The sequence below is a fragment of the Bufo gargarizans genome, unplaced genomic scaffold (assembly GCF_014858855.1).
Source record: "Bufo gargarizans isolate SCDJY-AF-19 unplaced genomic scaffold, ASM1485885v1 fragScaff_scaffold_703_pilon:::fragment_4:::debris, whole genome shotgun sequence".
In the NCBI taxonomy this organism is placed as follows: domain Eukaryota; kingdom Metazoa; phylum Chordata; class Amphibia; order Anura; family Bufonidae; genus Bufo; species Bufo gargarizans.
This window is the reverse complement of record NW_025334171.1, coordinates 105972-123140: the sequence shown is the minus strand read 5'-3', so window position 1 is coordinate 123140 and position 17169 is coordinate 105972.

Below are 17169 nucleotides of genomic sequence, written 5' to 3'. Positions count from 1 at the left end.
AACTTCCAGGAGGGAACCTTCAATTTGATATTCTTGGTAGACAACCACACCAGATCACCAACATTCAGGTCCGGACCAAGCACACGTCTCTTATCAGCCACACGCTTATATCTCTCACTCATGCTCTTTAGATTATCTTGAATCTTTTGCCAAATAGATGACAAAGACGAGGAGAATCTGTCCTCATCAGGTAAACCAGAAGACCCCTCTCCCGAGAAAGTCCCAAACTGTGGATGAAACCCATATGCACCAAAAAATAGGTGACTTATCAGAGGACTCCTGACGACGGTTATTTAAAGCAAACTCAGCAAGGGACAAAAAAGAACACCAATCCTCTTGATTCTCCGCCACAAAACAACGCAGATATGTCTCCAGATTCTGATTGACGCGCTCTGTCTGGCCATTCGACTGCGGGTGGAAAGCAGAAGAGAATGACAACCGAACCCCCAAGCGAGAACAGAAAGCCTTCCAGAATCTGGAAACAAACTGCGTGCCCCTATCAGAGACTATGTCTGAAGGAATACCGTGCAATTTGACAATGTGATCAACAAATGCCTGCGCCAGCGTCTTAGCATTGGGCAAACCAGGAAAAGGGATGAAATGCACCATTTTGCTAAAACTGGTCCACCACCACCAGAATCACAGTCTTCCCCGAGGAACGAGGCAGGTCCGTTATGAAGTCCATGGACAGATGTGTCCAAGGACGGGAAGGAATGGGTAAGGGAAGGAGAGGACCTGATGGCCGTGAATGAGGGACTTTGGCACGAGCGCAAGTCTCGCAGGCTGCCACAAAACCCTCAACCGACTTACGAAGCGCAGGCCACCAGAATCTCCGAGCGATGAGATCCAGTGTGGCTCTTACCCCCGGGTGCCCAGCAAGGACCGTATCGTGGTGTTCTTTAAAAATCTTGTGTCTTAAAGCGAGAGGCACAAACAACCTCCCAGGAGGACAAAGATCAGGAGCCTCTGACTGGGCTGCCTGCACCTCTGCCTCCAATTCAGGAAAAAGAGCAGAGACCACCACACCTTCAGCCAAAATGGGACCCGGGTCTTCAAAATTCCCGCCTCCCGGAAAACAACGTGACAGGGCATCTGCCTTCACATTCTTAACTCCAGGGCGGAACGTGACAACAAAATTAAACCTAGAAAAGAACAACGACCATCTGGCCTGTCTCGGGTTCAGACGCTTGGCTGACTCCAAGTAGGCCAGATTTTTATGGTCAGTAAATACGGTAATAGGGTGTCTGGCTCCCTCTAGCCAATGGCGCCATTCCTCAAAAGCCAACTTGATGGCCAACAATTCCCTATCTCCCACATCGTAATTTCTCTCTGCGGAGGAGAGTTTTCTTGAGAAAAAGGCACACGGTCGCCAATTGGCAGGAGAGGAACCCTGAGACAAGACCGCCCCCACACCCACCTCAGAAGCATCAACCTCAACTATGAAGGGTAACGAAACATCAGGTTGCACCAAGATGGGAGCGGAAGCAAAACTCTCCTTGATATCAGAAAAAGCCTTACGCGCCTCTACTGACCAAGAAGAAAAATCTACCCCCTTTCTGGTCATATCAGTGAGTGGTTTAACAATAGAAGAATAATTCAAAATGAACTTCCTGTAATAATTGGCAAAGCCCAAAAAACGCATCAGCGCCTTTTGATTCTCAGGAAGCTCCCACTCAAGCACAGCGCGGACCTTCTCGGGGTCCATGCGAAAACCAGAAGCGGAGAGAAGAAACCCCAGAAATTGAATTTCTGGAACCGCAAACACACATTTTTCCAGTTTCGCATATAATTTATTCTCCCGCAGAATGAGCAAGACCTGACGTAAATGTTCCTTATGAGTTTTGAAATCGGGAGAAAAAATCAAAATGTCATCCAAATACACCAATACAAATTTTCCCATCAAATGATAAAAAATGCTGTTCACGAAATGCTGAAAAACGGCTGGGGCATTCATCAAACCAAAAGGCATAACCAAGTTTTCAAAATGGCCCTCAGGGGTATTGAAGGCCGTCTTCCATTCGTCCCCTTCTCTGACCCTGACCAGGTTGTATGCCCCTCTTAAATCTAATTTGGAAAAGACTTTAGCCCCAACAACCTGGTTAAATAGGTCCGGGATCAGAGGAAGCGGATAAGGGTCACGAATTGTGATATTGTTCAGCTCCCTGAAATCCAGACAAGGTCTTAAAGAACCATCTTTTTTCTTAACAAAGAAAAAACCAGCGGCAACAGGTGACTTCGAGGGTCGTATGTGTCCCTTTCTCAGACTCTCAGAGATATAAGCACGCATAGCGATCCTCTCAGGTTGGGAAAGATTGTATAAACGAGATTTAGGCAGCTTGGCATCTGGGATGAGATTAATAGGGCAATCGTACTCCCTGTGCGGGGGCAAATCCTGAACTCCACTCTCAGAGAAGACATCCGAAAATTCAGAGAGAAAAGATGGTATAGTCTTAGTAGCAACCTCAGAAACAGATGTCATGAGGCAATTCTCTCTGCAAAAGTCACTCCAACCATTTATTTGCTTCGCTTGCCAATCAATGGTGGGGTTATGCTTAGTGAGCCAGGGCAGCCCCAACACCAGAGGGGTGGGCAAACCGCTAAGGACGAAACATGACACATCCTCAACATGAGCATCACTCACAATCAAACGGATATTGTGAACTATGCCCTTTAATGATTTCTGAGAAAGTGGAGCGGAATCGATAGCAAAAACAGGAATATCCTTTCTCAAAGCGCACACCTGGAAACCATGAGTTATCGCAAATTGATTATCAATGAGATTGACCGCTGCTCCACTATCCACAAAAATCTCACAAAAAATGTTCTTGCTCTCTAGCGCCACCCTAGCCGGCAGGACAAAACGGGAACTACAAGCAAACGGAAAACCTTCAATTTCCGCCTCAACCCTGCCAATAGTAACAGACGGAACATTTTTCAAAGATTTTTTCCTCTTTGTTTCTTTATTATACCCAGAGAACTGCCTGAATCTCCTAGAGGGACAAATATTTGCCAAATGATTAATACCTCCACAACAAAAACAAACCGTCCCATGCGGGCTGAATCTTCTATTGTCAGAAGCAATCAACCCCAGCTGCATGGGCTCCTGCTCAGAAGGGGCTGACAGCGACTGAGACCCCTGCGCACAGAATGGGACCGCTGCACAGTCCTGGGACCGAGTATGACAGGAAGGAGAGATCTCTCCTCTCTCTCTAAGACGCCTGTCAATACGAACGGCCTGAGACATAGCAGAGTCCAAAGAAATAGGCCTTTCATGAAAGGCAAATGCATCTTTCAATCCCTCTGAAAGACCATGGCAAAATTGACTTCGGAGTGCAGCATCATTCCAACCAGTATCAGCTGCCCATCTCCGAAATTCTGAGCAGTATATTTCTGCGGATTGTTTACCCTGGCATAAGAGACGTAGTCTAGACTCCGCCAGAGCAATACGATCCGGATCATCATATATCTGACCCAGGGCTAAAAAGAATTCATCCACTGAACGGAGAGGCCGTGCCCCCTCCGGCAGCGAAAAGGCCCAGGACTGAGCGTTACCTCTGAGCAGCGATATAATGATCCCCACCCTCCGTTCCTCATCTCCAGAGGAAAGGGGAAGAAGGCGAAAATGGAGTTTGCAAGCCTCTCTAAAACGCACAAAATTCTCACTACCCCCGGAGAACGTATCCGGGAGCGAGATCTTAGGCTCAGAACAAGCTCCATGAACGCAAGCTGAACCGGTCACTTGAAGCTGAGAAAAAGTCTTACGGAGGTCAGCTACCTCCAATGAAAGACCCTGGAGGCGTTCAGCCAAAAGTGAAACCGGATCCATGCTTAAGACGGTTTTGGCGGCTTATAATGTCACGGAATGTGTACAGGTAACAAGGCAAAACAACATGCATAAATGACTCGCTGGATCCAACAGCTAAGGAACAAAAGGGAGACCCCTGTAGAAGACCTGGCACTTTCCCTGGCTGCTTAGCCTATGCATAGATCCGAATGGTGGAGGTATGCATATCCACGTACCTTGACTATATAACCCCTGAGCACCCTACAATAGTGAGGAGACACGACCACCGGCTCCCTACACCAGACACGGAGGGAGTCAGGGTCACCTGGGATCCAGCAAACAGAAAATAACAGATAACAGTTTAACACTTAACTTTGTAGAGGAGAGGAGAACCAGATGGGCATGCACACACACTCCAGGAAGAAATATAAGCCGCCCAGAAAAGCCTTCTGGGGAAGAATTTAAAGGGAAGCAATTAGTCCAACACATGACAGCTGAGAGAGGCTAAGGAGAGGAGGAGCTGAATACCACAACACAGAAACTCAAAGAGGAGGTTCTGAAAGGCCTCTGTCAGAGCTTCTCAGCTGTCTGGTTGTGACACCTACTCTTCAATCTAAGGGTCCATTCACATGTCCGTTGTTTCTTTCCTGATCTGTTCCGTTTTTTGCGGAACAGATCTGGACCAGATCTGGACCCATTCATTTTCAATGGGTCCTGAAAAAAAATCTGACATTGTGCTGTCCGATTTTTTCCAGGACCCATTGAAAATTAATGGGTACAGATCTGGTCCAGATCTGTTCCGCAAAAAACGGAACAGATCAGAAAAGAAACAACGGACGTGTGAATGGACCCTTACTATGATGAAAAAAAGTTTTGAGAATCACATGACGTATATACGACGATCAAAAAAATAATATTGGGGAATCCTCTTATCTGATGAGGACATAAAGGATGTAATTCCCCCTCTACCTTCTATCACCTATAGGAGAGGCAGATCTATGAAAGATCGGTTGGTACACAGCCACTATCAAAGACCCTTAGGAATGTGACATAGCAAGGGGTTTTGTTTGGGAAGGCAGGTATTTTCCTCCTAACATGCGAGGCTGGGCTGATTTCCAGCCAGGTGAGATCAAATACCGGACCAGAATTTAAGTGCCGGTCCAGGTTTTGGCAGCTGTCCTTTAAATAGGCAGCTGGGCTCAGAATCAAGGTCTCTGTCTTGGGATCTTAGGCATGGTGCCATACTAGAGGTCTGAGAGTTGCATGTGGGGAAATAGGCCACCTAAAGCCTGTCGTGGACACTAAAAAGAACCTGCTAACAAGGTGACTGATTTTGTGCTTTGGACTTTCCTTTGTGTGAACGAACACTAAGACTGTCAATGTTGCTTTGTTTTTTTGTCATGTGTGAATAAACACTGAAGTTTTGTTTTACAAACTGTTTCTTTTGCCTCTATTCTGCGTCCGCTTACCCTGCCTACCAGAGCGAATCCTCATAATTGGTGGCTCGGAGCTGGCACTCGCAGTGAGGCTGGCGTAAACGCTGTAACATATTTTTTTCTCACTTTAACAAGTGGCATTTATCATGTAGAGGAAAGTTAATGCAAGACATTTACTTCCATGGTTACAGATTACTCTGTAATCCATCAGAAACGGTCGTGCTTGCACACTATAGGAAAAATCGGCTAGTGCTTTTTCCTATATTGTGCAAGCATAATATATTAGTAAGTGGCTTGTATTAAAGGATAACTGTCACATTTAGACCCTAATTTGAATTTTCACATATGTAGTTACTAATAACATGATATTCCAGAATCAGTTACTATTAGACAGACCTACCCCATATTTAATAAGATTCAGCCCTTAGCAACCAGTCTGCATAAAACTGCAATTTCACTATTCAATTAAGATGGCCGCCACTGCCCTCACCCTGAGGCTAATCCCACCTGCCCTCACTAGCCAGTAACAATAGCCCCCTAAAAGTGTCAGTAACCAGAGCCCTCCCTACTAAAGGGTTAATCTCCTGCAGCACAAAGGGGTCCTCTTACCACATGTTGCTTTCAATTATACACTGAGCAGATGGCAGATCTCCCTTCCCTGGTCTGCGCTGCTCCAACTCTGCATTGTCCAGCTCTGCTGAGTGAGGGAGCGTCTGCCAAGCGCAGGGACAGGGAGAAGTGCACACAGCCCAGGCACTGTTATCAGCTGCTGGGGAGGACCTGACTTTAATCATTTACTTACAGTCCCTGGATGTCAGTAATGTGAGCCTGCACGCTGCGTACTCCGTCCTTCAACAGATGGACGGACCATGCCTAGCAACCCTATTTTAAGCACAGGTAAAAGTAGGCTGTACAGGGAACAAAAATGTGGAATTTAGGGGTAATTGAATACACAGTGAAAAGTTGAAATAGGGCCACCAAGGTGATTATTAATCACCACAATCCAATACTCCCAAAAAAATATATACGACAGTTATCCTTTAACTTTCTCTACATGATAAATGTCACACGTCCGCAATTTCGTTCCGCATTTTGCGGAACGGAATTGCCGACCCATTCATTTCTATGGGCAGCACGATGTGCTTGCGGACAAGAATAGGCATATTCTATTAGTGCCGATGATGTACGGTTTGCAAAATGCGGATCCGTGGAATGGACCCGTGTGAATGGACTCTTACTGAAGTGCGATAACTCATTTAATGTCACATTATGCATAGAACACAAAAACAAATATAAACTATGTAATGTAGAAGTCAAAATCTCTATTAAGACTACAGGGTTATAGGATGTTCAGTTCAAAGATTATAAAGCTTCACATTGTTTTAGTCATGAGATTCTGTTACTACCTCGTCTTGCCAGTGGGACGTGTTCTAGGACTTAAAATTTGGGTTGATTTATCTGGTGTTTGTCCACAATGAAATGATATGGAATAGGCAATTTTGTTTTTTGGCACCTAATCTCGGATTTATGTTTGGAAATGCAGTCTCACACACTCTGGGAGGTTTCTCCAATGTATGTGAGACCGCATGGTCACTTAATTAGAAATACCACATAAGTAGCAGCACATGTGTAGTAGGCCTTGGCATGGCAGACTTTATCTGAGTGGGGGTGGATAATTCTATTGCCCCTGATGACATTTGTGCATTGTGAACAACTCAAACATGGAAACTGTAGATCCCTGTTTTTATTGGTTTGTTTTAGGGTGGGCTTAAGATGTTGGCTTTCACCAGTCTGTCCTTTCAATTTGTCGTCCTCTTGTAACACATTCTGACTGGAATTTGAAATTCTGGTATCTCTTGAGATGACTGTTTCACGAGGGCCCAATGTTTATGTATAATGGAGCGTATTTTTGGAATGAAAGGGTGATAAGTAATAACTTATGGTAGTCGTGGGATGGTAGTTTCGTTCTTGGCAGTAGAAGTGAATGAAAGAGCTCTTTTGTTAGTAAAGATATAGGGTAGCCTCTTTAATGGAATTTTTGTGACATCTCATTGAGATGTTGTTGCCGAAGATCAGGATTGCTGACGATCCATGATCCCCGTTTGAACTGCGATCAGGATAGAGAGTCTTTTGTGTTTGGGGGATGACAACTCGCGTATAGGAGGAGGGTGTTTCCGTCTAAATAAGTCGGTGGTTTGTGTGCCCTGAGTTGTCTTTGTGACCATTGTAACTGGGTCTATATAGGCAGTGAACTGTAAATTCCGATCAATGCTGTTAAGGAAGAGGTCATTTGTCAAATGATTTTCTATCACCTCTCCAGATACAGAATTTGTCATCAATATATTTGTACCATTTAACGGCGTGTAATTGATAAAGTTTATTTGGATAGTCCTCCTCAAATCTAGCCATGAAGGCGTTTGCATAGGGCAGGGCCACATTGGCTCCCATAGCGGTCTTCTGGATGTAAAAATCATCTCTAAATATAAAAAGGTTTTGTTGTAGAAAAAATGTTAATAGTTCTACGCAAAAGGATTGTGCTGGCTGGAATAGATTGGATGTGGATAGGAGTAATGTCCTTGCCTGTATGCCTTTCTCATAGGATGTGTAAAGACTGTTCATGTCTACTGTAATGAGCAAACTCTGGGGGTATATTCTTTAGGCTTGATATTATCTGTAGAAAGTGTGAGGTGTCCAGAAGGAAGGACCATGTTTGTTTAATTAGGGGGGGTAAGTATTTTTTGAGGAAGATGGAGACAGGGGAAAGCAAGGAGTCTGTGGAAGCCACTACAGTTCTCCCTGGTGGTTCCGTCAGGTGTTTATGTATTTTGGTAGTACATAGAAGACTGGTATGATCAGGTTTTCGTTTAAGAGAAATGTGTGTATGGCCTTATCAATAGTTCCCATTTGTAAATGACGGTAAAGAAAATTTCTGATGTCATTCTTCAGCTTAAATTTGGGGTTATAATTGACTAGTTTGTAGATAGTATTGATTGCAAGTTGTCTTTTGATTTCTTTGATGTAGGCGGTGGTGTCCAGAACAACTATGGCACCACCTTTGTCAGCTAGTTTTACTGTGATGGTTTTATCCGTTTTTAGTGTTTTAAGTGCTATGTGTTCTTCACTTATGAGGTTGGTTAAGCGCTCCCTAAAACAAACAACATTAGCACCTATATAAACAGGGACCTATCCATGTTTGAGTTGTCCACAATGCACGAATGTCAGGGGCAATAGAATTATCCACCCCCATTCAGATAAAATCTACCACGTCAGACCCGTGTCAACGTGTGCCACTACTTATGTGGTATATCTAATTAAGTGCCCATGCAGTCTCAAATACATGGGAGAAACTCCCCAGAGTGTGCAAGACCGCATTTCCAAACATAAATCTGACATTAGGTACCAAAAAACAAAATTACCTATTCCATATTACTTCACTGTGGCCAAACACCAGACAAATCAACTCCAATTTCAAGTCCTAGAACACGTCCCACTAGCAAGATATTCTCATGACTAAAACAACGTGAAGCTTTTTGGATCTTTGAGCTGAACACCCTATAACCCTGTGGTCTTAACAGAGATTTTGACTTCTGCATTACATAGTTTATATTGGGTTTTGTGTTCTATACATAATGTGACATTAAGGGTACTTTCACACTTGCGGCAGGACGGATCCGACTATAATGGGGACGGGGCGGAGCTCCGGCGCAGCACGGCGGTGCACGACGAAAGCCGCCAGACTAAAGTCATGCAGGACTTTTTAGTCCGGCGCCTTTCGCCGTACACCACTGTGCTGCGCCGGAGCTCTTTCCCCGTCCCCATTATAGTCAATGGGGACAGAGCCGGGGTCTGGTGGCACGGCGAAATAGCGGCAGGACGGATCCGACATGGTGAACAGCCTGTCGGATCCGTCCTGCCGCAAGTGTGAAAGTACCCTAAAGGGGTTGTCTCAATTCAGTAAGTGGTATTTATCATGTAGAGAAAGTTAATACAAGGCACTTACTAATAAATTGTTGTTATCCATATTGCTTCCTGTGCTGGCTGGATTCATTTTTCCATCACATTATAGACTACTTATTTCCATGGTTACATACCACCCTTCAATCCATCAGTGGTGGTCATGTCTGCACAATATAGGAAAAAGCACTAGCCTATGTGCTCTCCCATGGTCCCGGCCACCAGAGATGCTGACGATTTTTCCTATAGTGTGCAAGCACGACCGCTACTGATGTATTGCAGGGTGGTCTGTAATCATGGAAACAAGCAGTGTAAAATGTGATGGAAAAATGAATCCAGCCAGCAAAGGAAGCAATATTGAATAATAACAATTTGTGTTGGTTGAGCACCAAAGTGCTCGGGTGCCCAAGTAGAGCACCTCTAACGAGCACCCGAGCACAATGGAAGTCAATAGGAGAACTCGAGCATTAAACCAGGCACCCCCTGCTCTGAAGAGGGGAGGGTGTCTGGTTCACATCAAAAGGTCAGAAATTAATGGAAACACCACTGAAATGGTTCGGGAACAGCATGGGGAGGATGTCTGGATGCAGGTCACTGCTGGTAAATTATGTTGTCCGAGTAGTACGCCACTTTTGCAGACTGACAATAATACGCACAAAACAGATGATAAAATAGACTTTACAGGAAAAATTGTTAGGAATTTTTTTTTCCTGTATATTTACTTGTATATAAAGTGCAAGTGCTGCCAAAAATTACAAGGAAGAGGCACTCCGATACAACCTGTATATCACATAAAGGAGTGCCTCACTCACATTGTGGTACAATTGTTCAGGTAGTGGGACTCCTACACGGATAAAGCCTATGCACTAAGTGAAAGGGCTGCTAAAAATTACAATGAACCAGCACTACAATACACCCTTTATTAGACATAAAGGAGGGCATCATACACAACTCTTGAAAAAGTATGATTGATGGCCTGCTGGTGATCCTCAAAAACTATTAGAGAAAGGGCCTGCTGATCTGACCATCTAAAACATTTGGGGCGAGGGCCTGCTGCTGAGCTGACTATCTAAAACATTAGGAGCGATGGCCTGCTGCTGATCTGACCACCTAAAACATTAGGGGTGAGGGTTTGCTGCTGAGATGACCATCTAAAACATTAGGGGTGAGTGTCTGCTGCTGAGCTGACCCTCTAAAGCATCAGGCGCGAGTGCCTGCTGATGATCTGACTATCTAAAACATTATAGACGAGGGCCTGCTGGTGACCCTGAAAACATTATGGGCAAGGGTCTGCTGGTGACCCTCTAAAACATTATGGGTGAGGGCCTGCTGGTGACCCTCAAAAACATTATGGACGAGGGCCGGCTGCTGACACTCTAAAACATTATGGGTAATGGCCTGCTGCTGAGCTGACCCTATAAAACATTAGTTGCGAGGGCAGCCTAATAAGCATATGGATATGATGGAGGAGGAGGAAGACGAGAAAAGGGAAATTGAACCATATACCCTTTTTAGTGGTGAAAGGGGTGCATGGGAATACAGTGTATTCAATACATCATAAAAGCCACATTTAGAGTGCCTTTATGTTCAGCTGCCTTCCTCTGGTGGAGTGGAGAAGACTGGGGCAATCCTGGCCTTGTTCATTTTTATAAGTCAACCTGTCAGCATTTTCAGTTGACAGTCTGATGCGCTTATCAGTTATTATGCCCCAGCAGCACTAAATACAAGCTCTGACAAAATGCTGGCAGCAGGGCAGGCCAGCACCTCCAAGGCATAGAACGCCAGTTCGTGCCACATGTCCAGCTTGGACATCCAGTAGTTATAAGGCACTAAGGTATCATTAAGGACACTTACACGGTCTGCTATGTACTTTACCATTTTCCAAAATGTTTCCCTCCTAGTGACACTAGGCCACGCATCAGGTTAAGGGTGCTGACAGGTGTCATGAAACTGTCCCAGGCTTTGGAAAGTGTTGCCGTGCCTCTGTTGGAACTGCAGTGTGTTCCCCTTGTCTCCCCTCCTCAGATGGCCAAGGAACTATGGACTCTGCCACCAGCGATGTCAGATGGAAGGTTTTAGAGCAATTTTTCAACAAGGATCTTCTGGTATTGCACCCTTTTGCTCGTCCTGTCCACCAGAGGAATGAGAGATGAGAAGTTCTCTTTGTAGCGGGGGTCGAGAAGATTGCACAACCAGTAGTTATTGTTGGCCAAAATGCGTACAACGTGAGGGTCACGGGAAAGGCAGCCTAACATAAAGTCAGCCATGTGTGCCAGAGTCCCAACAGAAAAGAATTTTCTGTCCTCATCAGGAGGATGACTCTGAATCTCCTCATCCTCTTTCTCCTCTTCTACTCATCCACGTTGAACAGATAACAGAATAAGACTTCCATGGGTGCTACCCTCTGTAGCGGAGGCAACCATCTCCTGCTCCTCCTCATCATCCAATTTGCGCTGAGAAGACGAACTGAGGGTGGTCTCGCTATCACCCTGTGTAATGTCTTCCCACATGTCCACCTCTTCCACATGCAAAGTGTTGTCCTTAATTGTGAGCAGCGAGCGTTTGAGTAGACATAGAAGTGGGATGGTGATAATAGTGTTATCGCCGCTCACCATCTGTGTTGATTCCTCAAAGTTTCTTAAAACCTCACAGAGGACATCCTCACAGAGGACATCCATGCCCACTGCTCGCTTGTGAATAGCGGAAGCTGAATGGAAAGGCGACAACCATGTTGCTGCTAGTATTACACTACTGCCCTCTGCTGCTCACAAAGCCTGGCCAACATGTGTAGCGTGAAGTTACAGCGCGTGTTCAAGAGCTGGTGGTGAGCTGGCAAGTTCAAGCTCTGCTGCAGCGTTGACAGACTGGCTGAAGCTGTCAATGACTTGCAGAAATGGGCACACATGCAGTGCACTTTCCCCAGTAGCTCAGGCAAATTGGGGTAGGTTTTGATAAACCGCTGAATCACTAAGTTGAAAACTTGGGCTAGGAATGGTATGTGTGTGAGCTTGCCGAGCTCCAAAGCCGCCACCAAGACACAACCATGCCTGGTTGTAGGTTAAGTGGCGAGAGCTGCAGCTCCGTCTGGTCCCTTATCCCCTGCCATATCTATGCGGCAGTGTGCTGTTTGTCACCCAAGCAGATCAGTTTAAGCACAGCCTGTTGCCTCTTCCCCACTGCAGTGCCACACTGCTTCCAGCTACTGACTGATGTCTGACTGGTGCTGCAAGATGATAACTCAGAGGTGGAAGTGGAGAAGGAGGAGAAGGGGAGGTTGTAGCCACTAACGTAGGTTGTGGCGGAAACCCTGATGGAAATAGGGCACAAAATCCTACAGTAAATGTAGCTTCCCTGGCCAAAAGCACATGTCCATGTGTCAGTCGTTCAGTGGTCCTACCCAATAACTGTGTTGGTCAGGGCATGGGTGATGTTACAGGACACATGCTGGTGTAAGGCTGGGACTTCACACTGTAAAAAATATTGATGGCTGGGGACAGAGTAACGCGGGACGGCCACCGCCATCAGACTGCGGAAAGCCTCAGTGCCCACAAGCCTAAATGGCAACATTTCCAGGGCCATCAATTTGGAAAGGTGCGCATTTAGTGCTATGGCCTGTGGGTGGGTGGCTGGGTATTTGCGCCTCCATTCAAAGGCCTGGAGTATAGACATCTGTACACTGTGCTGGGACACAGAAGAGGATGTTCTAGCTGCTGGTGCTTGCAAAGGTCCAGGTGCATGGCGGGAGGCATCCGGGCCAGTGTCTTGGACAGGGGATTGACCAGCACGTAACACAGGGGAAGAGGAAGCAGTGGAGTGACCCGCAGACACTGATTGTAGACCACAGCGTTCGGCCCACCTATTAGGGATCTTCGATGCTATGTGGCGGATCATGCTGGTGGGGGTGAGGTTGCTAGTGTTCACACCCCTTCTCATTTTGGTACGGCACAGGTTGCAAATGAAAATTATTTTATCAAAATAGCGCCAGACTACGGAACACCTACCCCTTGGCAAGGGAGATTGCCGCAAGGGTGTGCTCCAGGGAACAGTTGTGGGCCTGTTTAGCGTGGCCCGCCTTCTCCCTTTTGCCACCCCACTGCCTCTTCCAGACTCTTTTGGTGCTGCAGATCCCCCCCCCTCTGTACTACTGTCCTCGCTCGGCTTTCCACCTTCCCATGTTGGGTCAGTGACTTCATCGTCCACCACCTCCTTTTCCACTTGCTCACTCTAAGTATCCTCCTGACTTGTTGACCTAACAACAACCTTAGTTATTCTCAACTGTTTATCATCCTCATCATCAACCTCTTGAGACACTAATAGCCGTTGACCTATTGGCAACTGTGCCTCATCATCATCATCCACCTCGTGAAACACTAATTGTCATTCCCCACCGTCATCTTCTTGTGACTGTGGATTCTCAAGAGTTTGGGAATCAGGGCAAAAGATCTCCCCATGTCCTTCTTCAAGTGGCCTTGGCGAGAGGGTCAAATCAAGGAATGGCACTAAAATAAACTTCTCAGAATATCCGAGTGTTGGATGACTTGTTTGCCAAGACTCTCCATGGTGGGAGGAAGGAGGATCAAGGTGAGTATTCTGTTGACCAGACTCTTGGCTACTGAGACTGGACTTTGTGGAAGAAAGGGTGGTAGTTAACCTACTGGAAGCATTATCTGCTACAATCCACTGGTCTGACTTCAAGAGTGTTGTCCTGCGTGGCCCTGCAAACTGGGACATGAAGCTAGGTATCGTGGATAAGTGTGTTTCTTGTGCTCTGGCAGAAGGCACATTTTCACAGCGCCCAGGGCCACGGCTTCTACGTGCACCATTAGCAGCACGACCACTTCCCCGTCCCTTAATGATCGCCAGGCGCATATTAAATGGTATTTATGCTTGCAAGTATGTCACATGTACAGTAGCACAGGTTTTGTAAGTGTATGCGCAAATAAAGTCACAGATGGTCACAGATATTTTTAAGATGCGCACACGTTAAACAAGAGATGTAGCACAGATAATGTCGCTGTCCCCAGCATCCATGGAAAAAGTATACTGAATGTCACAGATAATTTTAGGATGCGCAAAGGTTATACAGGAGGTATAGCGCAAGTAATGTCGCTGTCACCACCAGCTAATAAAAAATTACACTGAATGAATGCCACTGATATTTAGGTTGCACAAACGTTATACAGGAGGTAATAGCACAAGTAATGTCGCTGTCACCACTGACTATAAAAAATTGCCCTGAATGAATGTCACTGATATTTCGGTTGCATAAACGTTATACAGGAGGTGTAGAGCAAGCAATGTCACTGTCACCACTGCCTAATAAGAAAATTACACTAAATGAATGTCACTGATTTTTAGGTTGCACAAACGTTACACCGGAGGTATAGCGCAAGTAATGTCGCTGCCACCAGCAGCAACATTTTTTTACTGAATGCCACTGATTAGTGATGATCGAGCATGCTCGGCTGAACACCTGTTCGGCTTGAGCATCTCAATGCTCGGCACATGGCGGTACTCGGCTGAGAACCGCATGTGCTCGAGCGCCATGCTCGGGTCTCCTCCCTGCACGTTTCTTGGCTGCTAAGCAGCCAATAAACGTGCAGGTAAGTACTTCCCTCACTGTAATGCCAGTAGCCATGTTGGCTACTGGCATTACAGTGATCGGCTGGCCTGAACGAGTCATCGAGTGTTATATAGCACCCGATGATGCATGTTTAGCTCATTCGTAGTCAGGGAAAGCTGAGCATGGGAAGGGACAGAGAGTGTAGGGAGTGTAAATAAATATTTTTTTTTTTTTTTTACAAAAACATTTCAGAGACCCAAAAGTCTTTGTAAGGACTACTGTGTGTGACAGTAGCAATATGTTTTTGTAGCTCAACCTGTGCTAGTGTACTTTTTCTGTAGACAGTGTCCGCTGCGGGCAGTTAAATTATACGAGCCACTTTTCCTGTTTAAATTGTGTGCATCCCTAAAATATCAGTGACATCCAGTGTACTTTTTTCCATAGACACTGCGAACTGTGACATTACCTGTGGTACCTGCCCTGTATAATGTTTCGTAATCACAAATACCTTTGCAAATTTTTTTCTGCATACAGTTCAAATCCTACGCTAATGTACGTGTGACATACTTTCAAGCATATCACATTTAAAATGAAGAAGACAAGCAGTAAGGGACAGGGAAGTGGCCGTGGGGCTGTGGGAGAAAGGAGAGGCTATGGCCCTGGGTGCGAAGAAACTGTGCCTGCTGCCAGAGCACAAGAAAAACAATCATCCACAATACCTAGCTTCATGCCCCATTTTGCAGGGTGGCACAGGACACCACTCTTGAAGTACAACCAGGTGGTCGGTTGGTTGCAGCAGATAATGCTTCCAGTCGGTTAAGCACCACCCTGTCTTCCACCAAGTTCAGTCTCAGTAGCCAAGAGTCTGGTCAACACAATCCTCTCCCTGATCCTCCTTCCTCCCAACATATACAGTATGGCCAAACAAGCGATCCCACACTCGGATATTCCGATGACCTCTTTTCATCGCCATTACTTGATTTGGCCCTCTTGCCAAGCATGCTTGAAGAGGGACATGAGATCTTGTACCCTGATTCCCAACCTCTTGAGCATCCACAGTCACAAGAAGATGACGGTGGGGAACTAGTGTTTTATGAGGTGGATGATGCTGAGACACAGTTGACAATCAGTCAACCGCAAGGAGGATGATCAGAGTGACGAAGTGGAAGAGGAGGTGGTAGACGATGAGGTCACTTACCCAACCTGGGAAGGTGGAAAGCCAAGCGAGGACAGGAGTACAGAGAGGGAGGGATCTGCAGCACCGCAAAAGGCTGGAAGAGGCAGTGGGGTGGGAAAAGGGAGAAGGTGGGCCCCACCAAACAAACCCGCAACTGTTCCCCGGAGCACCCCCTTGTGCAAATCTCCCTTGCCAAGAGATAGATGTTCCGCAGTATGGCGCTTTAGGAAAGTGCGGACGACAAAAGAATAGTAGTTTGCAACTTGTGCCATACGAAAGTGAGCAGGGGCGTGAACACTAGCAACCTCACCACCATCAGCATCATTCGCCACATGGCATCCAAGCACCGTAATAAGTGGGGCAATCTGTGTCTGGGGGTCACACCACTGCCTCCTTTTCTCCTATGTTATGTGCCCTGACTAACGCAGTTACTGGAAAGGTCCACTTAACCACGGACACATGGACAAATGCATTCTGCCAGGCATGCTACATTTCAATAATGGCACACTGGGTGACTGTTGTGGAGGCCAGAAGTGATTCGTACCCTGGGATGGCGGGCCCTACATCGATTGGGGTTTACGCCAGCACCTACGTTTGTGGCTCCAAACCCCCACTTCTCCTCCTCCTTCTCCTCCGATTTATCCGCTTGCAGCACTAGTCAGTCATCAGTCGGTAGCTGAAAGTAGTAGCACTGCAGTGGGGAAGCGGCAACAGGCTGTGCTGAAGCTGATATATTTAGGGGACAAACAGCACACCATCGCAGAGCTGTGGCAGGGGATAAGAGACCAGACTGAGCTGTGGCTCTCGCCACTCAACCTACAACCAGGCATGATTGTGTCTGATAATGGCCGTAACTTGGTGGCAGCTTTGGAGCTCGGCAAGCTCAGACACCTCCCATCCCTAGCTCAAGTGTTCTAGCTTGTGGATCAGTGGTTTCTCAAAACCAACCCAAATTTGCCTGAGCAACTGGTGAAGGTGCCCCGCATGTGTGCCCTTTTCTGCAAGTCATCAACAGCTTCAGCTGGTCTATCAACACTGCAGCAGCGCTTGAAATTGCCCGCTTACCGACTGTTATGCGACTTGAGCACGCGCTGGAATTTCACTTTCCACATGTTGGCCAGGCTTTGTGAGCAGCAGAGGGCAGTAGTGGAATGCCAGCTGCAACATGGTCGTCGCCTTTCCATTCAGCTTCCGCTATTCACAAGCGAGGAGTGGGCATGCATGTCTGACCTCTATGAGGTTTTAGGAAACTTTG